This window comes from Lissotriton vulgaris, unplaced genomic scaffold (assembly GCF_964263255.1).
Source record: "Lissotriton vulgaris unplaced genomic scaffold, aLisVul1.2 SCAFFOLD_1673, whole genome shotgun sequence".
Lineage (NCBI taxonomy): Eukaryota > Metazoa > Chordata > Amphibia > Caudata > Salamandridae > Lissotriton > Lissotriton vulgaris.
This window is the reverse complement of record NW_028241535.1, coordinates 43,983-66,246: the sequence shown is the minus strand read 5'-3', so window position 1 is coordinate 66,246 and position 22,264 is coordinate 43,983. Positions and strand designations below refer to the sequence as shown.

Here is a 22,264-nt window from a genome sequence, read left to right as displayed (position 1 = left end):
ACTGTTTTCATTTCTCCCCATTTGAGCCATCTAGTGCTAACCAAGTAGATACTGCACTGCTCCATTATTCACTGTGCAAGATCGACTCACATGCTAGCATGTTATCATGACTATTAAAAATACAGTCCAAATGGAATAGATTTGATAATTCTGCTATATCGTGTGCTCTGTCTATTGAACACCCCATACATTTGCCGTTCTGACACAGTCTAGGATAAACTTATGCTTATTTTTAATTAGAACATAGTTAGAATTTCACCAAAAATGAAATGTAGGCTCCTAAGGCAGACGAGGTGGCCAAGTGGTTAAGGCGATGGACTGCTAATCCATTGTGCTCTGCACGCGTGGGTTCGAATCCCACCTTCGTCGGAAAGCCATCAGACACTCTTTTGAAGGTGAGCATGTCTTGTAGTACAATTACACTCTCTTTCAAGACACTGCCATAATCCACTAGAAGGGCCCAACTGACTATTCCATTATGGCATTTATGTCAAATAAAGGGAAGTATTTTGTGCTTAATTGAAATTAGATCTTTCATGAAGTGTCCAGAGGATTGCCTATTCCTCACTCCTGGCCTTCCAACCAGTTTGGATAGATAGACTGATAAGAAAGCATTTCTTACTCCTAAAGTTTCAGCCGTCTCAAGTGTATGAGTGTTTACATTTGTCTGCCCCACAGAGACAGATCACTTCTAATAAGTGAGTTCTCTATCTGTCACTGATTGCGGACATACTCACTAGAGCTTTCAGTATGGTCATAAATGTGAATACTCTTATGTTCTCAAATCAAAATGGAGTTTTTCCTACTTTCAAGAAAAGTGTCTTAAGCATGCTCTACGATTTGTGCACGCATGTAGACATTCAAATGCAACTGCATTTCCATACAGAGTCTCAAAATCATAGATATCTTCATACCGCAGTAAGAATACATGTTGCGATTTACAAACTGCAGGCAGACCGGCCTTGTAGCTCAGTGGCAGAGCACTGGTCTTGTAAACCAGGGGTCATGAGTTCAAGCCTCATCAGGGCCTTTTTATATGTGTGTTTCTGTATGTTGTTTTCAAGTCATTCTTTCTAGGAGTCACACCTTGTCTTAAGTTTGCTTATTGACAAGCTTCCCTTTCCATCTTTCATCTTATCAAGAAGAGTTCATGAAAACCATTGAACCATAAACTATTGCCTCACCCCTTCCGATCGCCTGACGAACGCCTGACAAACGCCATTCTCACCCCGCCGGGCAAAGCCAAATAAGCCATGCATATTTAAAGTTCCTTTGAAAGGCAGAGCGAGGACTAGGACGTCTGTTCCGACTGAGTCTGCATCCACAGAAAGGATGAAATAAGGCTCTAGAAATTTCACCAAGGAGATATGAACTTCATCCCCCTTAAAATACTTTTTCTCCCAGATACCCCGGCTCTTAGTCAAATGAGGTTAATCTTCAAAACCCCACCCCCACTAACCATAAATATTCACCTCTCCTGCTGTCCATTCAATTGATACAAGGTATCTTGTACATGGAGAGAATGTGAGAAAAAGCAGAATTGCTTCATAGATTTGGTGACCTTGGATGGGTGGGCTGGATAAAGAAGTGAACTTGGTTTCCGGAAAGGGAGTATCATGATGGGAATGAGGAAAAGAGAACATGGACCACATTCACAGGTAAGAGAAATAAATGTAATAGGTTGAATGGTTTTGAAAAGCTAGCTTTGAGCAGGAATTGTTTTATAAAATTGCAAAGAACTAAAAAAGTCAATGTGGGATTGGAGGCACAATCTGAGCAGAAAGCACCATAAGCTGCTATGGTGCAACTCTTATGTTGACTAGAAACTTTAATATGATGATGCTCTTCTTTTGATATTTCTTTGAGTTACATTTTATTGTATGTAGCTGACACAGCACTGTTTGCAGCTCCTCAGTTTATGGTTATCCCGTGACAACAATGTATTCATCATATTTATTATTCTACAAAAGTATTTTTAAATGCACTGATGTGGTGTTTGCATGCTATGCAAGATGGTACATCATTGAATGTTTATATGGAGCATCGCATAGGATATGTGATATTTGGCACCTGGAGGAGTCGGACACGCAGATCCTGAAAAGAAGTTAAGACTCTATAGCAAGAGCCGTCTTTATTCTGAGTCTAATCTTTACTTTTAGTGAAATGGTTTATGAAAACCAATCAACTGCTCCAGGTGAGGCTCGAACTCACAACCTCGGCATGGCTCAGTGCAAGTACTGCTGTATAAGTACCGCGCACTAACCGATTGCGCCACTGGAGCTCACTGTTTTCATTTCTCCCCATTTGAGCCATCTAGTGCTAACCAAGTAGATACTGCACTGCTCCATTATTTACTGTGCAAGATCGACTCACATGCTAGCATGTTATCATGACTATTAAAAATACAGTCCAAATGGAATAGATTTGATAATTCTGCTATATCGTGTGCTCTGTCTATTGAACACCCCATACATTTGCCGTTCTGACACAGTCTAGGATAAACTTATGCTTATTTTTAATTAGCACATAGTTAGAATTTCTCCAAAAATGAAATATAGGCCCCTAAGGCAGACGAGGTGGCCGAGTGGTTAAGGCGATGGACTGCTAATCCATTGTTCTCTGCACGCGTGGGTTCGAATCCCACCTTCGTCGGAAAGCCATCAGACACTCTTTTGAAGGTGAGCATGTCTCGTAGTACAATTACACTCTCTTTCAAGACACTGCCATAATCCACTAGAAGGGCCCAACTGACTATTCCATTATGGCATTTATGTCAAATAAAGGGAAGTATTTTGTGCTTAATTGAAATTAGATCTTTCATGAAGTGTCCAGAGGATTGCCTATTCCTCACTCCTGGCCTTCCAACCAGTTTGGATAGATAGACTGATAAGAAAGCATTTCTTACTCCTAAAGTTTCAGCCGTCTCAAGTGTCTGAGTGTTTACATGTGTCTGCCCCACAGAGACAGATCACTTCTAATAAGTGAGTTCTCTATCTGTCACTGATTGCGGACATACTCAGTAGAGCTTTCAGTATGGTCATAAATGTGAATACTCTTATGTTCTCAAATCAAAATGGAGTTTTTCCTACTTTCAAGAAAAGTGTCTTAAGCATGCTCTTCGATTTGTGCACGCATGTAGACATTCAAATGCAACTGCATTTCCATACAGAGTCTCAAAATCATAGATATCTTCATACCGCAGTAAAAATACATGTTGTGATTTACAAACTGCAGGCAGACCGGCCTTGTAGCTCAGTGGCAGAGCACTGGTCTTGTAAACCAGGGGTCATGAGTTCAAGCCTCATCAGGGCCCTTTTATATGTGTGTTTCTGTATGTTGTTTTCAAGTCATTCTTGCTAGGAGTCACACCTTGTCTTAAGTTTGCTTATTGACAAGCTTCCCTTTCCATCTTTCATCTTAGCAAGAAGACTTCATGAAAACCATTGAACCATAAACTATTGCCTCACCCCTTCCGAACGCCTGACAAACGCCATTCTCACCCCGCCGGGCAAGCCCTGCCGGGCAAAGCCAAATAAGCCATGCATATTTAAAGTTCCTTTGAAAGGCAGAGCGAGGACTAGGACGTCTGTTCCGACTGAGTCTGCATCCACAGAAAGGATGAAATAAGGCTCTAGAAATTTCACCAAGGAGATATGAACTTAATCCCCCTTAAAATACTTTTTCTCCCAGATACCCCGGCTCTTAGTCAAATGAGGTTAATCTTCAAAACCCCACCCCCACTAACCATAAATATTCACCTCTCCTGCTGTCCATTCAATTGATACAAGGTATCTTGTACATGGAGAGAATGTGAGAAAAAGCAGAATTGCTTCATAGATTTGGTGACCTTGGATGGGTGGGCTGGATAAAGAAGTGAACTTGGTTTCCGGAAAGGGAGTATCATGATGGGAATGAGGAAAAGAGAACATGGACCACATTCACAGGTTAGAGAAATAAATGTAATAGGTTGAATGGTTTTGAAAAGCTAGCTTTGAGCAGGAATTGTTTTTTAAAATTGCAAAGACTAAAAAAGTCAATGTGGGATTGGAGGCACAATCTGAGCAGAAAGCACCATAAGCTGCTATGGTGCAACTCTTGTGTTGACTAGAAACTTTAATATGATGATGCTCTTCTTTTGATATTTCTTTGAGTTAAATGTTATTGTATGTAGCTGACACAGCACTGTTTGCAGCTCCTCAGTTTATGGTTATCCCGTGACAACAATGTATTCATCATATTTATTATTCTACAAAAGTATTTTTAAATGCACTGATGTGGTGTTTGCATGCTATGCAAGATGGTACATCATTGAATGTTTATAAGGAGCATCGCATAGGATATGTGATATTTGGCACCTGGAGGAGTCGGACACGCAGATCCTGAAAAGAAGTTAAGACTCTCTAGCAAGAGCCGTCTTTATTCTGAGTCTAATCTTTACTTTTAGTGAAATGGTTTATGAAAACCAATCAGCTGCTCCAGGTGAAGCTCGAACTCACAACCTCGGCATGGCTCAGTGCAAGTACTGCTGTATAAGTACCGCGCGCTAACCGATTGCGCCACTGGAGCTCACTGTTTTCATTCCTCCCCATTTGAGCCATCTAGTGCTAATCAAGTAGATACTGCACTGCTCCATTATTCACTGTGCAAGATCGACTCACATGCTAGCATGTTATCATGACTATTAAAAATACAGTCCAAATGGAATAGATTTGATAATTCTGCTATATCGTGTGCTCTGTCTATTGAACACCCCATACATTTGCCGTTCTGACACAGTCTAGGATAAACTTATGCTTATTTTTAATTAGCACATAGTTAGAATTTCTCCAAAAATGAAATATAGGCCCCAAAGGCAGACGAGGTGGCCGAGTGGTTAAGGCGATGGACTGCTAATCCATTGTGCTCTGCACGCGTGGGTTCGAATCCCACCTTCGTCGGAAAGCCATCAGACACTCTTTTGAAGGGGAGCATGTCTCGTAGTACAATTACACTCTCTTTCAAGACACTGCCATAATCCACTAGAAGGGCCCAACTGACTATTCCATTATGGCATTTATGTCAAATAAAGGGAAGTATTTTGTGCTTAATTGAAATTAGATCTTTCATGAAGTGTCCAGAGGATTGCCTATTCCTCACTCCTGGCCTTCCAACCAGTTTGGATAGAAAGACTGATAAGAAAGCATTTCTTACTCCTAAAGTTTCAGCCGTCTCAAGTGTCTGAGTGTTTACATTTGTCTGCCCCACAGAGACAGATCACTTCTAATAAGTGAGTTCTCTATCTGTCACTGATTGCGGACATACTCACTAGAGCTTTCAGTATGGTCATAAATGTGAATACTCTTATGTTCTCAAATCAAAATGGAGTTTTTCCTACTTTCAAGAAAAGTGTCTTAAGCATGCTCTTCGATTTGTGCACGCATGTAGACATTCAAATGCAACTGCATTTCCATACAGAGTCTCAAAATCATAGATATCTTCATACCGCAGTAAGAATACATGTTGCGATTTACAAACTGCAGGCAGACCGGCCTTGTAGCTCAGTGGCAGAGCACTGGTCTTGTAAACCAGGGGTCATGAGTTCAAGCCTCATCAGGGCCTTTTTATATGTGTGTTTCTGTATGTTGTTTTCAAGTCATTCTTTCTAGGAGTCACACCTTGTCTTAAGTTTGCTTATTGACAAGCTTCCCTTTCCATCTTTCATCTTATCAAGAAGAGTTCATGAAAACCATTGAACCATAAACTATTGCCTCACCCCTTCCGATCGCCTGACGAACGCCTGACAAACGCCATTCTCACCCCGCCGGGCAAAGCCAAATAAGCCATGCATATTTAAAGTTCCTTTGAAAGGCAGAGCGAGGACTAGGACGTCTGTTCCGACTGAGTCTGCATCCACAGAAAGGATGAAATAAGGCTCTAGAAATTTCACCAAGGAGATATGAACTTCATCCCCCTTAAAATACTTTTTCTCCCAGATACCCCGGCTCTTAGTCAAATGAGGTTAATCTTCAAAACCCCACCCCCACTAACCATAAATATTCACCTCTCCTGCTGTCCATTCAATTGATACAAGGTATCTTGTACATGGAGAGAATGTGAGAAAAAGCAGAATTGCTTCATAGATTTGGTGACCTTGGATGGGTGGGCTGGATAAAGAAGTGAACTTGGTTTCAGGAAAGGGAGTATCATGATGGGAATGAGGAAAAGAGAACATGGACCACATTCACAGGTTAGAGAAATAAATGTAATAGGTTGAATGGTTTTGAAAAGCTAGCTTTGAGCAGGAATTGTTTTTTAAAATTGCAAAGACTAAAAAAGTCAATGTGGGATTGGAGGCACAATCTGAGCAGAAAGCACCATAAGCTGCTATGGTGCAACTCTTGTGTTGACTAGAAACTTTAATATGATGATGCTCTTCTTTTGATATTTCTTTGAGTTAAATTTTATTGTATGTAGCTGACACAGCACTGTTTGCAGCTCCTCAGTTTATGGTTATCCCGTGACAACAATGTATTCATCATATTTATTATTCTACAAAAGTATTTTTAAATGCACTGATGTGGTGTTTGCATGCTATGCAAGATGGTACATCATTGAATGTTTATAAGGAGCATCGCATAGGATATGTGATATTTGGCACCTGGAGGAGTCGGACACGCAGATCCTGAAAAGAAGTTAAGACTCTCTAGCAAGAGCCGTCTTTATTCTGAGTCTAATCTTTACTTTTAGTGAAATGGTTTATGAAAACCAATCAGCTGCTCCAGGTGAAGCTCGAACTCACAACCTCGGCATGGCTCAGTGCAAGTACTGCTGTATAAGTACCGCGCGCTAACCGATTGCGCCACTGGAGCTCTCGGTTTTCATTTCTCCCCATTTGAGCCATCTAGTACTAACCAAGTAGATACTGCACTGCTCCATTATTCACTGTGCAAGATCGACTCACATGCTAGCATGTTATCATGACTATTAAAAATACAGTCCAAATGGAATAGATTTGATAATTCTGCTATATCGTGTGCTCTGTCTATTGAACACCCCATACATTTGCCGTTCTGACACAGTCTAGGATAAACTTATGCTTATTTTTAATTAGCACATAGTTAGAATTTCTCCAAAAATGAAATATAGGCCCCTAAGGCAGACGAGGTGGCCGAGTGGTTAAGGCGATGGACTGCTAATCCATTGTGCTCTGCAAGCGTGGGTTCGAATCCCACCTTCGTCGGAAAGCCATCACACACTCTTTTGAAGGTGAGCATGTCTCGTAGTACAATTACACTCTCTTTCAAGACACTGCCATAATCCACTAGAAGGGCCCAACTGACTATTCCATTATGGCATTTATGTCAAATAAAGGGAAGTATTTTGTGCTTAATTGAAATTAGATCTTTCATGAAGTGTCCAGAGGATTGCCTATTCCTCACTCCTGGCCTTCCAACCAGTTTGGATAGATAGACTGATAAGAAAGCATTTCTTACTCCTAAAGTTTCAGCCGTCTCAAGTGTATGAGTGTTTACATTTGTCTGCCCCACAGAGACAGATCACTTCTAATAAGTGAGTTCTCTATCTGTCACTGATTGCGGACATACTCACTAGAGCTTTCAGTATGGTCATAAATGTGAATACTCTTATGTTCTCAAATCAAAATGGAGTTTTTCCTACTTTCAAGAAAAGTGTCTTAAGCATGCTCTTCGATTTGTGCACGCATGTAGACATTCAAATGCAACTGCATTTCCATACAGAGTCTCAAAATCATAGATATCTTCATACCGCAGTAAGAATACATGTTGCGATTTACAAACTGCAGGCAGACCGGCCTTGTAGCTCAGTGGCAGAGCACTGGTCTTGTAGACTAGGGGTCATGAGTTCAAGCCTCATCAGGGCCTTTTTATATGTGTGTTTCTGTATGTTGTTTTCAAGTCATTCTTTCTAGGAGTCACACCTTGTCTTAAGTTTGCTTATTGACAAGCTTCCCTTTCCATCTTTCATCTTATCAAGAAGAGTTCATGAAAACCATTGAACCATAAACTATTGCCTCACCCCTTCCGATCGCCTGACGAACGCCTGACAAACGCCATTCTCACCCCGCCGGGCAAAGCCAAATAAGCCATTCATATTTAAAGTTCCTTTGAAAGGCAGAGCGAGGACTAGGACGTCTGTTCCGACTGAGTCTGCATCCACAGAAAGGATGAAATAAGGCTCTAGAAATTTCACCAAGGAGATATGAACTTCATCCCCCTTAAAATACTTTTTCTCCCAGATACCCCGGCTCTTAGTCAAATGAGGTTAATCTTCAAAACCCCACCCCCACTAACCATAAATATTCACCTCTCCTGCTGTCCATTCAATTGATACAAGGTATCTTGTACATGGAGAGAATGTGAGAAAAAGCAGAATTGCTTCATAGATTTGGTGACCTTGGATGGGTGGGCTGGATAAAGAAGTGAACTTGGTTTCCGGAAAGGGAGTATCATGATGGGAATGAGGAAAAGAGAACATGGACCACATTCACAGGTAAGAGAAATAAATGTAATAGGTTGAATGGTTTTGAAAAGCTAGCTTTGAGCAGGAATTGTTTTATAAAATTGCAAAGAACTAAAAAAGTCAATGTGGGATTGGAGGCACAATCTGAGCAGAAAGCACCATAAGCTGCTATGGTGCAACTCTTATGTTGACTAGAAACTTTAATATGATGATGCTCTTCTTTTGATATTTCTTTGAGTTACATTTTATTGTATGTAGCTGACACAGCACTGTTTGCAGCTCCTCAGTTTATGGTTATCCCGTGACAACAATGTATTCATCATATTTATTATTCTACAAAAGTATTTTTAAATGCACTGATGTGGTGTTTGCATGCTATGCAAGATGGTACATCATTGAATGTTTATAAGGAGCATCGCATAGGATATGTGATATTTGGCACCTGGAGGAGTCGGACACGCAGATCCTGAAAAGAAGTTAAGACTCTATAGCAAGAGCCGTCTTTATTCTGAGTCTAATCTTTACTTTTAGTGAAATGGTTTATGAAAACCAATCAACTGCTCCAGGTGAGGCTCGAACTCACAACCTCGGCATGGCTCAGTGCAAGTACTGCTGTATAAGTACCGCGCGCTAACCGATTGCGCCACTGGAGCTCACTGTTTTCATTTCTCCCCATTTGAGCCATCTAGTGCTAACCAACTAGATACTGCACTGCTCCATTATTTACTGTGCAAGATCGACTCACATGCTAGCATGTTATCATGACTATTAAAAATACAGTCCAAATGGAATAGATTTGATAATTCTGCTATATCGTGTGCTCTGTCTATTGAACACCCCATACATTTGCCGTTCTGACACAGTCTAGGATAAACTTATGCTTATTTTTAATTAGCACATAGTTAAAATCTCACCAAAAATGAAATATAGGCCCCTAAGGCAGACTAGGTGGCCGAGTGGTTAAGGCGATGGACTGCTAATCCATTGTGCCCTGCTCGCGTGGGTTCGAATCCCACCTTCGTCGGAAAGCCATCAGACACTCTTTTGAAGGTGAGCATGTCTCGTAGTACAATTACACTCTCTTTCAAGACACTGCCATAATCCACTAGAAGGGCCCAACTGACTATTCCATTATGGCATTTATGTCAAATAAAGGGAAGTATTTTGTGTTTAATTGAAATTAGATCTTTCATGAAGTGTCCAGAGGATTGCCTATTCCTCACTCCTGGCCTTCCAACCAGTTTGGATAGATAGACTGATAAGAAAGCATTTCTTACTCCTAAAGTTTCAGCCGTCTCAAGTGTCTGAGTGTTTACATGTGTCTGCCCCACAGAGACAGATCACTTCTAATAAGTGAGTTCTCTATCTGTCACTGATTGCGGACATACTCAGTAGAGCTTTCAGTATGGTCATAAATGTGAATACTCTTATGTTCTCAAATCAAAATGGAGTTTTTCCTACTTTCAAGAAAAGTGTCTTAAGCATGCTCTTCGATTTGGGCACGCATGTAGACATTCAAATGCAACTGCATTTCCATACAGAGTCTCAAAATCATAGATATCTTCATACCGCAGTAAAAATACATGTTGTGATTTACAAACTGCAGGCAGACCGGCCTTGTAGCTCAGTGGCAGAGCACTGGTCTTGTAAACCAGGGGTCATGAGTTCAAGCCTCATCAGGGCCCTTTTATATGTGTGTTTCTGTATGTTGTTTTCAAGTCATTCTTGCTAGGAGTCACACCTTGTCTTAAGTTTGCTTATTGACAAGCTTCCCTTTCCATCTTTCATCTTATCAAGAAGACTTCATGAAAACCATTGAACCATAAACTATTGCCTCACCCCTTCCAAACGCCATTCTCACCCCGCCGGGCAAGCCCTGCCGGGCAAAGCCAAATAAGCCATGCATATTTAAAGTTCCTTTGAAAGGCAGAGCGAGGACTAGGACGTCTGTTCCGACTGAGTCTGCATCCACAGAAAGGATGAAATAAGGCTCTAGAAATTTCACCAAGGAGATATGAACTTAATCCCCCTTAAAATACTTTTTCTCCCAGATACCCCGGCTCTTAGTCAAATGAGGTTAATCTTCAAAACCCCACCCCCACTAACCATAAATATTCACCTCTCCTGCTGTCCATTCAATTGATACAAGGTATCTTGTACATGGAGAGAATGTGAGAAAAAGCAGAATTGCTTCATAGATTTGGTGACCTTGGATGGGTGGGCTGGATAAAGAAGTGAACTTGGTTTCCGGAAAGGGAGTATCATGATGGGAATGAGGAAAAGAGAACATGGACCACATTCACAGGTTAGAGAAATAAATGTAATAGGTTGAATGGTTTTGAAAAGCTAGCTTTGAGCAGGAATTGTTTTTTAAAATTGCAAAGACTAAAAAAGTCAATGTGGGATTGGAGGCACAATCTGAGCAGAAAGCACCATAAGCTGCTATGGTGCAACTCTTGTGTTGACTAGAAACTTTAATATGATGATGCTCTTCTTTTGATATTTCTTTGAGTTAAATTTTATTGTATGTAGCTGACACAGCACTGTTTGCAGCTCCTCAGTTTATGGTTATCCCGTGACAACAATCTATTCATCATATTTATTATTCTACAAAAGTATTTTTAAATGCACTGATGTGGTGTTTGCATGCTATGCAAGATGGTACATCATTGAATGTTTATAAGGAGCATCGCATAGGATATGTGATATTTTGCACCTGGAGGAGTCGGACACGCAGATCCTGAAAAGAAGTTAAGACTCTCTAGCAAGAGCCGTCTTTATTCTGAGTCTAATCTTTACTTTTAGTGAAATGGTTTATGAAAACCAATCAGCTGCTCCAGGTGAAGCTCGAACTCACAACCTCGGCATGGTTCAGTGCAAGTACTGCTGTATAAGTACCGCGCGCTAACCGATTGCGCCACTGGAGCTCACTGTTTTCATTCCTCCCCATTTGAGCCATCTAGTGCTAACCAAGTAGATACTGCACTGCTCCATTATTCACTGTGCAAGATCGACTCACATGCTAGCATGTTATCATGACTATTAAAAATACAGTCCAAATGGAATAGATTTGATAATTCTGCTATATCGTGTGCTCTGTCTATTGAACACCCCATACATTTGCCGTTCTGACACAGTGTAGGATAAACTTATGCTTATTTTTAATTAGCACATAGTTAGAATTTCTCCAAAAATGAAATATAGGCCCCTAAGGCAGACGAGGTGGCCGAGTGGTTAAGGCGATGGACTGCTAATCCATTGTGCTCTGCACGCGTGGGTTCGAATCCCACCTTCGTCGGAAAGCCATCAGACACTCTTTTGAAGGGGAGCATGTCTCGTAGTACAATTACACTCTCTTTCAAGACACTGCCATAATCCACTAGAAGGGCCCAACTGACTATTCCATTATGGCATTTATGTCAAATAAAGGGAAGTATTTTGTGCTTAATTGAAATTAGATCTTTCATGAAGTGTCCAGAGGATTGCCTATTCCTCACTCCTGGCCTTCCAACCAGTTTGGATAGATAGACTGATAAGAAAGCATTTCTTACTCCTAAAGTTTCAGCCGTCTCAAGTGTCTGAGTGTTTACATTTGTCTGCCCCACAGAGACAGATCACTTCTAATAAGTGAGTTCTCTATCTGTCACTGATTGCGGACATACTCACTAGAGCTTTCAGTATGGTCATAAATGTGAATACTCTTATGTTCTCAAATCAAAATGGAGTTTTTCCTACTTTCAAGAAAAGTGTCTTAAGCATGCTCTTCGATTTGTGCACGCATGTAGACATTCAAATGCAACTGCATTTCCATACAGAGTCTCAAAATCATAGATATCTTCATACCGCAGTAAGAATACATGTTGCGATTTACAAACTGCAGGCAGACCGGCCTTGTAGCTCAGTGGCAGAGCACTGGTCTTGTAGACTAGGGGTCATGAGTTCAAGCCTCATCAGGGCCTTTTTATATGTGTGTTTCTGTATGTTGTTTTCAAGTCATTCTTTCTAGGAGTCACACCTTGTCTTAAGTTTGCTTATTGACAAGCTTCCCTTTCCATCTTTCATCTTATCAAGAAGAGTTCATGAAAACCATTGAACCATAAACTATTGCCTCACCCCTTCCGATCGCCTGACGAACGCCTGACAAACGCCATTCTCACCCCGCCGGGCAAAGCCAAATAAGCCATTCATATTTAAAGTTCCTTTGAAAGGCAGAGCGAGGACTAGGACGTCTGTTCCGACTGAGTCTGCATCCACAGAAAGGATGAAATAAGGCTCTAGAAATTTCACCAAGGAGATATGAACTTCATCCCCCTTAAAATACTTTTTCTCCCAGATACCCCGGCTCTTAGTCAAATGAGGTTAATCTTCAAAACCCCACCCCCACTAACCATAAATATTCACCTCTCCTGCTGTCCATTCAATTGATACAAGGTATCTTGTACATGGAGAGAATGTGAGAAAAAGCAGAATTGCTTCATAGATTTGGTGACCTTGGATGGGTGGGCTGGATAAAGAAGTGAACTTGGTTTCCGGAAAGGGAGTATCATGATGGGAATGAGGAAAAGAGAACATGGACCACATTCACAGGTAAGAGAAATAAATGTAATAGGTTGAATGGTTTTGAAAAGCTAGCTTTGAGCAGGAATTGTTTTATAAAATTGCAAAGAACTAAAAAAGTCAATGTGGGATTGGAGGCACAATCTGAGCAGAAAGCACCATAAGCTGCTATGGTGCAACTCTTATGTTGACTAGAAACTTTAATATGATGATGCTCTTCTTTTGATATTTCTTTGAGTTACATTTTATTGTATGTAGCTGACACAGCACTGTTTGCAGCTCCTCAGTTTATGGTTATCCCGTGACAACAATGTATTCATCATATTTATTATTCTACAAAAGTATTTTTAAATGCACTGATGTGGTGTTTGCATGCTATGCAAGATGGTACATCATTGAATGTTTATAAGGAGCATCGCATAGGATATGTGATATTTGGCACCTGGAGGAGTCGGACACGCAGATCCTGAAAAGAAGTTAAGACTCTATAGCAAGAGCCGTCTTTATTCTGAGTCTAATCTTTACTTTTAGTGAAATGGTTTATGAAAACCAATCAACTGCTCCAGGTGAGGCTCGAACTCACAACCTCGGCATGGCTCAGTGCAAGTACTGCTGTATAAGTACCGCGCGCTAACCGATTGCGCCACTGGAGCTCACTGTTTTCATTTCTCCCCATTTGAGCCATCTAGTGCTAACCAAGTAGATACTGCACTGCTCCATTATTTACTGTGCAAGATCGACTCACATGCTAGCATGTTATCATGACTATTAAAAATACAGTCCAAATGGAATAGATTTGATAATTCTGCTATATCGTGTGCTCTGTCTATTGAACACCCCATACATTTGCCGTTCTGACACAGTCTAGGATAAACTTATGCTTATTTTTAATTAGCACATAGTTAAAATCTCACCAAAAATGAAATATAGGCCCCTAAGGCAGACTAGGTGGCCGAGTGGTTAAGGCGATGGACTGCTAATCCATTGTGCCCTGCTCGCGTGGGTTCGAATCCCACCTTCGTCGGAAAGCCATCAGACACTCTTTTGAAGGTGAGCATGTCTCGTAGTACAATTACACTCTCTTTCAAGACACTGCCATAATCCACTAGAAGGGCCCAACTGACTATTCCATTATGGCATTTATGTCAAATAAAGGGAAGTATTTTGTGTTTAATTGAAATTAGATCTTTCATGAAGTGTCCAGAGGATTGCCTATTCCTCACTCCTGGCCTTCCAACCAGTTTGGATAGATAGACTGATAAGAAAGCATTTCTTACTCCTAAAGTTTCAGCCGTCTCAAGTGTCTGAGTGTTTACATGTGTCTGCCCCACAGAGACAGATCACTTCTAATAAGTGAGTTCTCTATCTGTCACTGATTGCGGACATACTCAGTAGAGCTTTCAGTATGGTCATAAATGTGAATACTCTTATGTTCTCAAATCAAAATGGAGTTTTTCCTACTTTCAAGAAAAGTGTCTTAAGCATGCTCTTCGATTTGGGCACGCATGTAGACATTCAAATGCAACTGCATTTCCATACAGAGTCTCAAAATCATAGATATCTTCATACCGCAGTAAAAATACATGTTGTGATTTACAAACTGCAGGCAGACCGGCCTTGTAGCTCAGTGGCAGAGCACTGGTCTTGTAAACCAGGGGTCATGAGTTCAAGCCTCATCAGGGCCCTTTTATATGTGTGTTTCTGTATGTTGTTTTCAAGTCATTCTTGCTAGGAGTCACACCTTGTCTTAAGTTTGCTTATTGACAAGCTTCCCTTTCCATCTTTCATCTTATCAAGAAGACTTCATGAAAACCATTGAACCATAAACTATTGCCTCACCCCTTCCAAACGCCATTCTCACCCCGCCGGGCAAGCCCTGCCGGGCAAAGCCAAATAAGCCATGCATATTTAAAGTTCCTTTGAAAGGCAGAGCGAGGACTAGGACGTCTGTTCCGACTGAGTCTGCATCCACAGAAAGGATGAAATAAGGCTCTAGAAATTTCACCAAGGAGATATGAACTTAATCCCCCTTAAAATACTTTTTCTCCCAGATACCCCGGCTCTTAGTCAAATGAGGTTAATCTTCAAAACCCCACCCCCACTAACCATAAATATTCACCTCTCCTGCTGTCCATTCAATTGATACAAGGTATCTTGTACATGGAGAGAATGTGAGAAAAAGCAGAATTGCTTCATAGATTTGGTGACCTTGGATGGGTGGGCTGGATAAAGAAGTGAACTTGGTTTCCGGAAAGGGAGTATCATGATGGGAATGAGGAAAAGAGAACATGGACCACATTCACAGGTTAGAGAAATAAATGTAATAGGTTGAATGGTTTTGAAAAGCTAGCTTTGAGCAGGAATTGTTTTTTAAAATTGCAAAGACTAAAAAAGTCAATGTGGGATTGGAGGCACAATCTGAGCAGAAAGCACCATAAGCTGCTATGGTGCAACTCTTGTGTTGACTAGAAACTTTAATATGATGATGCTCTTCTTTTGATATTTCTTTGAGTTAAATTTTATTGTATGTAGCTGACACAGCACTGTTTGCAGCTCCTCAGTTTATGGTTATCCCGTGACAACAATCTATTCATCATATTTATTATTCTACAAAAGTATTTTTAAATGCACTGATGTGGTGTTTGCATGCTATGCAAGATGGTACATCATTGAATGTTTATAAGGAGCATCGCATAGGATATGTGATATTTTGCACCTGGAGGAGTCGGACACGCAGATCCTGAAAAGAAGTTAAGACTCTCTAGCAAGAGCCGTCTTTATTCTGAGTCTAATCTTTACTTTTAGTGAAATGGTTTATGAAAACCAATCAGCTGCTCCAGGTGAAGCTCGAACTCACAACCTCGGCATGGTTCAGTGCAAGTACTGCTGTATAAGTACCGCGCGCTAACCGATTGCGCCACTGGAGCTCACTGTTTTCATTCCTCCCCATTTGAGCCATCTAGTGCTAACCAAGTAGATACTGCACTGCTCCATTATTCACTGTGCAAGATCGACTCACATGCTAGCATGTTATCATGACTATTAAAAATACAGTCCAAATGGAATAGATTTGATAATTCTGCTATATCGTGTGCTCTGTCTATTGAACACCCCATACATTTGCCGTTCTGACACAGTGTAGGATAAACTTATGCTTATTTTTAATTAGCACATAGTTAGAATTTCTCCAAAAATGAAATATAGGCCCCTAAGGCAGACGAGGTGGCCGAGTGGTTAAGGCGATGGACTGCTAATCCATTGTGCTCTGCACGCGTGGGTTCGAATCCCACCTTCGTCGGAAAGCCATCAGACACTCTTTTGAAGGGGAGCATGTCTCGTAGTACAATTACACTCTCTTTCAAGACACTGCCATAATCCACTAGAAGGGCCCAACTGACTATTCCATTATGGCATTTATGTCAAATAAAGGGAAGTATTTTGTGCTTAATTGAAATTAGATCTTTCATGAAGTGTCCAGAGGATTGCCTATTCCTCACTCCTGGCCTTCCAACCAGTTTGGATAGATAGACTGATAAGAAAGCATTTCTTACTCCTAAAGTTTCAGCCGTCTCAAGTGTCTGAGTGTTTACATTTGTCTGCCCCACAGAGACAGATCACTTCTAATAAGTGAGTTCTCTATCTGTCACTGATTGCGGACATACTCACTAGAGCTTTCAGTATGGTCATAAATGTGAATACTCTTATGTTCTCAAATCAAAATGGAGTTTTTCCTACTTTCAAGAAAAGTGTCTTAAGAATGCTCTTCGATTTGTGCACGCATGTAGACATTCAAATGCAACTGCATTTCCATACAGAGTCTCAAAATCATAGATATCTTCATACCGCAGTAAGAATACATGTTGCGATTTACAAACTGCAGGCAGACCGGCCTTGTAGCTCAGTGGCAGAGCACTGGTCTTGTAAACCAGGGGTCATGAGTTCAAGCCTCATCAGGGCCTTTTTATATGTGTGTTTCTGTATGTTGTTTTCAAGTCATTCTTTCTAGGAGTCACACCTTGTCTTAAGTTTGCTTATTGACAAGCTTCCCTTTCCATCTTTCATCTTATCAAGAAGAGTTCATGAAAACCATTGAACCATAAACTATTGCCTCACCCCTTCCGATCGCCTGACGAACGCCTGACAAACGCCATTCTCACCCCGCCGGGCAAAGCCAAATAAGCCATGCATATTTAAAGTTCCTTTGAAAGGCAGAGCGAGGACTAGGACGTCTGTTCCGACTGAGTCTGCATCCACAGAAAGGATGAAATAAGGCTCTAGAAATTTCACCAAGGAGATATGAACTTCATCCCCCTTAAAATACTTTTTCTCCCAGATACCCCGGCTCTTAGTCAAATGAGGTTAATCTTCAAAACCCCACCCCCACTAACCATAAATATTCACCTCTCCTGCTGTCCATTCAATTGATACAAGGTATCTTGTACATGGAGAGAATGTGAGAAAAAGCAGAATTGCTTCATAGATTTGGTGACCTTGGATGGGTGGGCTGGATAAAGAAGTGAACTTGGTTTCCGGAAAGGGAGTATCATGATGGGAATGAGGAAAAGAGAACATGGACCACATTCACAGGTTAGAGAAATAAATGTAATAGGTTGAATGGTTTTGAAAAGCTAGCTTTGAGCAGGAATTGTTTTTTAAAATTGCAAAGACTAAAAAAGTCAATGTGGGATTGGAGGCACAATCTGAGCAGAAAGCACCATAAGCTGCTATGGTGCAACTCTTGTGTTGACTAGAAACTTTAATATGATGATGCTCTTCTTTTGATATTTCTTTGAGTTAAATTTTATTGTATGTAGCTGACACAGCACTGTTTGCAGCTCCTCAGTTTATGGTTATCCCGTGACAACAATGTATTCATCATATTTATTATTCTACAAAAGTATTTTTAAATGCACTGATGTGGTGTTTGCATGCTATGCAAGATGGTACATCATTGAATGTTTATAAGGAGCATCGCATAGGATATGTGATATTTGGCACCTGGAGGAGTCGGACACGCAGATCCTGAAAAGAAGTTAAGACTCTCTAGCAAGAGCCGTCTTTATTCTGAGTCTAATCTTTACTTTTAGTGAAATGGTTTATGAAAACCAATCAGCTGCTCCAGGTGAAGCTCGAACTCACAACCTCGGCATGGCTCAGTGCAAGTACTGCTGTATAAGTACCGCGCGCTAACCGATTGCGCCACTGGAGCTCTCGGTTTTCATTTCTCCCCATTTGAGCCATCTAGTACTAACCAAGTAGATACTGCACTGCTCCATTATTCACTGTGCAAGATCGACTCACATGCTAGCATGTTATCATGACTATTAAAAATACAGTCCAAATGGAATAGATTTGATAATTCTGCTATATCGTGTGCTCTGTCTATTGAACACCCCATACATTTGCCGTTCTGACACAGTCTAGGATAAACTTATGCTTATTTTTAATTAGCACATAGTTAGAATTTCTCCAAAAATGAAATATAGGCCCCTAAGGCAGACGAGGTGGCCGAGTGGTTAAGGCGATGGACTGCTAATCCATTGTGCTCTGCAAGCGTGGGTTTGAATCCCACCTTCGTCGGAAAGCCATCACACACTCTTTTGAAGGTGAGCATGTCTCGTAGTACAATTACACTCTCTTTCAAGACACTGCCATAATCCACTAGAAGGGCCCAACTGACTATTCCATTATGGCATTTATGTCAAATAAAGGGAAGTATTTTGTGCTTAATTGAAATTAGATCTTTCATGAAGTGTCCAGAGGATTGCCTATTCCTCACTCCTGGCCTTCCAACCAGTTTGGATAGATAGACTGATAAGAAAGCATTTCTTACTCCTAAAGTTTCAGCCGTCTCAAGTGTATGAGTGTTTACATTTGTCTGCCCCACAGAGACAGATCACTTCTAATAAGTGAGTTCTCTATCTGTCACTGATTGCGGACATACTCACTAGAGCTTTCAGTATGGTCATAAATGTGAATACTCTTATGTTCTCAAATCAAAATGGAGTTTTTCCTACTTTCAAGAAAAGTGTCTTAAGCATGCTCTTCGATTTGTGCACGCATGTAGACATTCAAATGCAACTGCATTTCCATACAGAGTCTCAAAATCATAGATATCTTCATACCGCAGTAAGAATACATGTTGCGATTTACAAACTGCAGGCAGACCGGCCTTGTAGCTCAGTGGCAGAGCACTGGTCTTGTAGACTAGGGGTCATGAGTTCAAGCCTCATCAGGGCCTTTTTATATGTGTGTTTCTGTATGTTGTTTTCAAGTCATTCTTTCTAGGAGTCACACCTTGTCTTAAGTTTGCTTATTGACAAGCTTCCCTTTCCATCTTTCATCTTATCAAGAAGAGTTCATGAAAACCATTGAACCATAAACTATTGCCTCACCCCTTCCGATCGCCTGACGAACGCCTGACAAACGCCATTCTCACCCCGCCGGGCAAAGCCAAATAAGCCATTCATATTTAAAGTTCCTTTGAAAGGCAGAGCGAGGACTAGGACGTCTGTTCCGACTGAGTCTGCATCCACAGAAAGGATGAAATAAGGCTCTAGAAATTTCACCAAGGAGATATGAACTTCATCCCCCTTAAAATACTTTTTCTCCCAGATACCCCGGCTCTTAGTCAAATGAGGTTAATCTTCAAAACCCCACCCCCACTAACCATAAATATTCACCTCTCCTGCTGTCCATTCAATTGATACAAGGTATCTTGTACATGGAGAGAATGTGAGAAAAAGCAGAATTGCTTCATAGATTTGGTGACCTTGGATGGGTGGGCTGGATAAAGAAGTGAACTTGGTTTCCGGAAAGGGAGTATCATGATGGGAATGAGGAAAAGAGAACATGGACCACATTCACAGGTTAGAGAAATAAATGTAATAGGTTGAATGGTTTTGAAAAGCTAGCTTTGAGCAGGAATTGTTTTTTAAAATTGCAAAGACTAAAAAAGTCAATTTGGGATTGGAGGCACAATCTGAGCAGAAAGCACCATAAGCTGCTATGGTGCAACTCTTATGTTGACTAGAAACTTTAATATGATGATGCTCTTCTTTTGATATTTCTTTGAGTTAAATTTTATTGTATGTAGCTGACACAGCACTGTTTGCAGCTCCTCAGTTTATGGTTATCCCGTGACAACAATGTATTCATCATATTTATTATTCTACAAAAGTATTTTTAAATGCACTGATGTGGTGTTTGCATGCTATGCAAGATGGTACATCATTGAATGTTTATAAGGAGCATCGCATAGGATATGTGATATTTGGCACCTGGAGGAGTCGGACACGCAGATCCTGAAAAGAAGTTAAGACTCTCTAGCAAGAGCCGTCTTTATTCTGAGTCTAATCTTTACTTTTAGTGAAATGGTTTATGATAACCAATCAGCTGCTCCAGGTGAAGCTCGAACTCACAACCTCGGCATGGCTCAGTGCAAGTACTGCTGTATAAGTACCGCGTGCTAACCGATTGCGCCACTGGAGCTCACTGTTTTCATTCCTCCCCATTTGAGCCATCTAGTGCTAACCAAGTAGATACTGCACTGCTCCATTATTCACTGTGCAAGATCGACTCACATGCTAGCATGTTATCATGACTATTAAAAATACAGTCCAAATGGAATAGATTTGATAATTCTGCTATATCGTGTGCTCTGTCTATTGAACACCCCATACATTTGCCGTTCTGACACAGTCTAGGATAAACTTATGCTTATTTTTATTTAGCACATAGTTAGAATTTCTCCAAAAATGAAATATAGGCCCCTAAGGCAGACGAGGTGGCCGAGTGGTTAAGGCGATGGACTGCTAATCCATTGTGCTCTGCACGCGTGGGTTCGAATCCCACCTTCGTCGGAAAGCCATCAGACACTCTTTTGAAGGTGAGCATGTCTCGTAGTACAATTACACTCTCTTTCAAGACACTGCCATAATCCACTAGAAGGGCCCAACTGACTATTCCATTATGGCATTTATGTCAAATAAAGGGAAGTATTTTGTGCTTAATTGAAATTAGATCTTTCATGAAGTGTCCAGAGGATTGCCTATTCCTCACTCCTGGCCTTCCAACCAGTTTGGATAGATAGACTGATAAGAAAGCATTTCTTACTCCTAAAGTTTCAGCCGTCTCAAGTGTATGAGTGTTTACATTTGTCTGCCCCACAGAGACAGATCACTTCTAATAAGTGAGTTCTATATCTGTCACTGATTGCGGACATACTCACTAGAGCTTTCAGTATGGTCATAAATGTGAATACTCTTATGTTCTCAAATCAAAATGGAGTTTTTCCTACTTTCAAGAAAAGTGTCTTAAGCATGCTCTTCGATTTGTGCACGCATGTAGACATTCAAATGCAACTGCATTTCCATACAGAGTCTCAAAATCATAGATATCTTCATACCGCAGTAAGAATACATGTTGCGATTTACAAACTGCAGGCAGACCGGCCTTGTAGCGCAGTGGCAGAGCACTGGTCTTGTAAAGCAGGGGTCATGAGTTCAAGCCTCATCAGGGCCTTTTTATATGTGTGTTTCTGTATGTTGTTTTCAAGTCATTCTTGCTAGGAGTCACACCTTGTCTTAAGTTTGCTTATTGACAAGCTTCCCTTTCCATCTTTCATCTTATCAAGAAGACTTCATGAAAACCATTGAACCATAAACTATTGCCTCACCCCTTCCGATCGCCTGACGAACGCCTGCCGGGCAAAGCCAAATAAGCCATGCATATTTAAAGTTCCTTTGAAAGGCAGAGCGAGGACTAGGACGTCTGTTCCGACTGAGTCTGCATCCACAGAAAGGATGAAATAAGGCTCTAGAAATTTCACCAAGGAGATATGAACTTAATCCCCCTTAAAATACTTTTTCTCCCAGATACCCCGGCTCTTAGTCAAATGAGGTTAATCTTCAAAACCCCACCCCCACTAACCATAAATATTCACCTCTCCTGCTGTCCATTCAATTGATACAAGGTATCTTGTACATGGAGAGAATGTGAGAAAAAGCAGAATTGCTTCATAGATTTGGTGACCTTGGATGGGTGGGCTGGATAAAGAAGTGAACTTGGTTTCCGGAAAGGGAGTATCATGATGGGAATGAGGAAAAGAGAACATGGACCACATTCACAGGTTAGAGAAATAAATGTAATAGGTTGAATGGTTTTGAAAAGCTAGCTTTGAGCAGGAATTGTTTTTTAAAATTGCAAAGACTAAAAAAGTCAATGTGGG

General features: G+C 40.9%; 28 non-coding genes across 28 annotated transcripts; 19 read left to right on the top strand and 9 right to left on the bottom strand.

Annotated features, from left to right (window-relative positions):
- The first annotated feature begins 287 nt into the window (after window positions 1-287).
- On the top strand, window positions 288-369 carry TRNAS-GCU (transfer RNA serine (anticodon GCU)). Its single transcript has one exon. It is a non-coding gene; the product is annotated as a tRNA-Ser (tRNA).
- Window positions 370-958: 589 nt separating this feature from the next.
- Window positions 959-1,030, top strand: TRNAT-UGU (transfer RNA threonine (anticodon UGU)). The gene has a single exon. It is a non-coding gene; the product is annotated as a tRNA-Thr (tRNA).
- Window positions 1,031-2,186: 1,156 nt separating this feature from the next.
- On the bottom strand, window positions 2,187-2,281 carry TRNAI-UAU (transfer RNA isoleucine (anticodon UAU)). Its single transcript has 2 exons — window positions 2,244-2,281; window positions 2,187-2,222 (listed from the first exon to the last, which is right to left on the bottom strand). It is a non-coding gene; the product is annotated as a tRNA-Ile (tRNA).
- A 289-nt stretch (window positions 2,282-2,570) lies between these two features.
- TRNAS-GCU (transfer RNA serine (anticodon GCU)) lies at window positions 2,571-2,652 on the top strand. The gene has a single exon. It is a non-coding gene; the product is annotated as a tRNA-Ser (tRNA).
- A 589-nt stretch (window positions 2,653-3,241) lies between these two features.
- On the top strand, window positions 3,242-3,313 carry TRNAT-UGU (transfer RNA threonine (anticodon UGU)). Its single transcript has one exon. It is a non-coding gene; the product is annotated as a tRNA-Thr (tRNA).
- A 1,158-nt stretch (window positions 3,314-4,471) lies between these two features.
- Window positions 4,472-4,566, bottom strand: TRNAI-UAU (transfer RNA isoleucine (anticodon UAU)). Its single transcript has 2 exons — window positions 4,529-4,566; window positions 4,472-4,507 (listed from the first exon to the last, which is right to left on the bottom strand). It is a non-coding gene; the product is annotated as a tRNA-Ile (tRNA).
- Window positions 4,567-4,855: 289 nt separating this feature from the next.
- On the top strand, window positions 4,856-4,937 carry TRNAS-GCU (transfer RNA serine (anticodon GCU)). The gene has a single exon. It is a non-coding gene; the product is annotated as a tRNA-Ser (tRNA).
- Window positions 4,938-5,526: 589 nt separating this feature from the next.
- On the top strand, window positions 5,527-5,598 carry TRNAT-UGU (transfer RNA threonine (anticodon UGU)). The gene has a single exon. It is a non-coding gene; the product is annotated as a tRNA-Thr (tRNA).
- A 1,155-nt stretch (window positions 5,599-6,753) lies between these two features.
- TRNAI-UAU (transfer RNA isoleucine (anticodon UAU)) lies at window positions 6,754-6,848 on the bottom strand. The gene is made up of 2 exons: window positions 6,811-6,848; window positions 6,754-6,789 (listed from the first exon to the last, which is right to left on the bottom strand). It is a non-coding gene; the product is annotated as a tRNA-Ile (tRNA).
- A 289-nt stretch (window positions 6,849-7,137) lies between these two features.
- Window positions 7,138-7,219, top strand: TRNAS-GCU (transfer RNA serine (anticodon GCU)). The gene has a single exon. It is a non-coding gene; the product is annotated as a tRNA-Ser (tRNA).
- Window positions 7,220-7,808: 589 nt separating this feature from the next.
- On the top strand, window positions 7,809-7,880 carry TRNAT-UGU (transfer RNA threonine (anticodon UGU)). The gene has a single exon. It is a non-coding gene; the product is annotated as a tRNA-Thr (tRNA).
- Window positions 7,881-9,036: 1,156 nt separating this feature from the next.
- On the bottom strand, window positions 9,037-9,131 carry TRNAI-UAU (transfer RNA isoleucine (anticodon UAU)). The gene is made up of 2 exons: window positions 9,094-9,131; window positions 9,037-9,072 (listed from the first exon to the last, which is right to left on the bottom strand). It is a non-coding gene; the product is annotated as a tRNA-Ile (tRNA).
- Window positions 9,132-9,420: 289 nt separating this feature from the next.
- On the top strand, window positions 9,421-9,502 carry TRNAS-GCU (transfer RNA serine (anticodon GCU)). The gene has a single exon. It is a non-coding gene; the product is annotated as a tRNA-Ser (tRNA).
- Window positions 9,503-10,091: 589 nt separating this feature from the next.
- On the top strand, window positions 10,092-10,163 carry TRNAT-UGU (transfer RNA threonine (anticodon UGU)). Its single transcript has one exon. It is a non-coding gene; the product is annotated as a tRNA-Thr (tRNA).
- A 1,147-nt stretch (window positions 10,164-11,310) lies between these two features.
- TRNAI-UAU (transfer RNA isoleucine (anticodon UAU)) lies at window positions 11,311-11,405 on the bottom strand. The gene is made up of 2 exons: window positions 11,368-11,405; window positions 11,311-11,346 (listed from the first exon to the last, which is right to left on the bottom strand). It is a non-coding gene; the product is annotated as a tRNA-Ile (tRNA).
- Window positions 11,406-11,694: 289 nt separating this feature from the next.
- Window positions 11,695-11,776, top strand: TRNAS-GCU (transfer RNA serine (anticodon GCU)). The gene has a single exon. It is a non-coding gene; the product is annotated as a tRNA-Ser (tRNA).
- Window positions 11,777-12,365: 589 nt separating this feature from the next.
- TRNAT-UGU (transfer RNA threonine (anticodon UGU)) lies at window positions 12,366-12,437 on the top strand. Its single transcript has one exon. It is a non-coding gene; the product is annotated as a tRNA-Thr (tRNA).
- A 1,156-nt stretch (window positions 12,438-13,593) lies between these two features.
- Window positions 13,594-13,688, bottom strand: TRNAI-UAU (transfer RNA isoleucine (anticodon UAU)). The gene is made up of 2 exons: window positions 13,651-13,688; window positions 13,594-13,629 (listed from the first exon to the last, which is right to left on the bottom strand). It is a non-coding gene; the product is annotated as a tRNA-Ile (tRNA).
- Window positions 13,689-13,977: 289 nt separating this feature from the next.
- On the top strand, window positions 13,978-14,059 carry TRNAS-GCU (transfer RNA serine (anticodon GCU)). The gene has a single exon. It is a non-coding gene; the product is annotated as a tRNA-Ser (tRNA).
- A 589-nt stretch (window positions 14,060-14,648) lies between these two features.
- On the top strand, window positions 14,649-14,720 carry TRNAT-UGU (transfer RNA threonine (anticodon UGU)). Its single transcript has one exon. It is a non-coding gene; the product is annotated as a tRNA-Thr (tRNA).
- Window positions 14,721-15,867: 1,147 nt separating this feature from the next.
- TRNAI-UAU (transfer RNA isoleucine (anticodon UAU)) lies at window positions 15,868-15,962 on the bottom strand. Its single transcript has 2 exons — window positions 15,925-15,962; window positions 15,868-15,903 (listed from the first exon to the last, which is right to left on the bottom strand). It is a non-coding gene; the product is annotated as a tRNA-Ile (tRNA).
- Window positions 15,963-16,251: 289 nt separating this feature from the next.
- On the top strand, window positions 16,252-16,333 carry TRNAS-GCU (transfer RNA serine (anticodon GCU)). Its single transcript has one exon. It is a non-coding gene; the product is annotated as a tRNA-Ser (tRNA).
- A 589-nt stretch (window positions 16,334-16,922) lies between these two features.
- TRNAT-UGU (transfer RNA threonine (anticodon UGU)) lies at window positions 16,923-16,994 on the top strand. Its single transcript has one exon. It is a non-coding gene; the product is annotated as a tRNA-Thr (tRNA).
- A 1,155-nt stretch (window positions 16,995-18,149) lies between these two features.
- Window positions 18,150-18,244, bottom strand: TRNAI-UAU (transfer RNA isoleucine (anticodon UAU)). The gene is made up of 2 exons: window positions 18,207-18,244; window positions 18,150-18,185 (listed from the first exon to the last, which is right to left on the bottom strand). It is a non-coding gene; the product is annotated as a tRNA-Ile (tRNA).
- A 289-nt stretch (window positions 18,245-18,533) lies between these two features.
- TRNAS-GCU (transfer RNA serine (anticodon GCU)) lies at window positions 18,534-18,615 on the top strand. The gene has a single exon. It is a non-coding gene; the product is annotated as a tRNA-Ser (tRNA).
- A 589-nt stretch (window positions 18,616-19,204) lies between these two features.
- On the top strand, window positions 19,205-19,276 carry TRNAT-UGU (transfer RNA threonine (anticodon UGU)). The gene has a single exon. It is a non-coding gene; the product is annotated as a tRNA-Thr (tRNA).
- Window positions 19,277-20,431: 1,155 nt separating this feature from the next.
- Window positions 20,432-20,526, bottom strand: TRNAI-UAU (transfer RNA isoleucine (anticodon UAU)). The gene is made up of 2 exons: window positions 20,489-20,526; window positions 20,432-20,467 (listed from the first exon to the last, which is right to left on the bottom strand). It is a non-coding gene; the product is annotated as a tRNA-Ile (tRNA).
- A 289-nt stretch (window positions 20,527-20,815) lies between these two features.
- Window positions 20,816-20,897, top strand: TRNAS-GCU (transfer RNA serine (anticodon GCU)). Its single transcript has one exon. It is a non-coding gene; the product is annotated as a tRNA-Ser (tRNA).
- The last annotated feature ends 1,367 nt before the right edge of the window (window positions 20,898-22,264 follow it).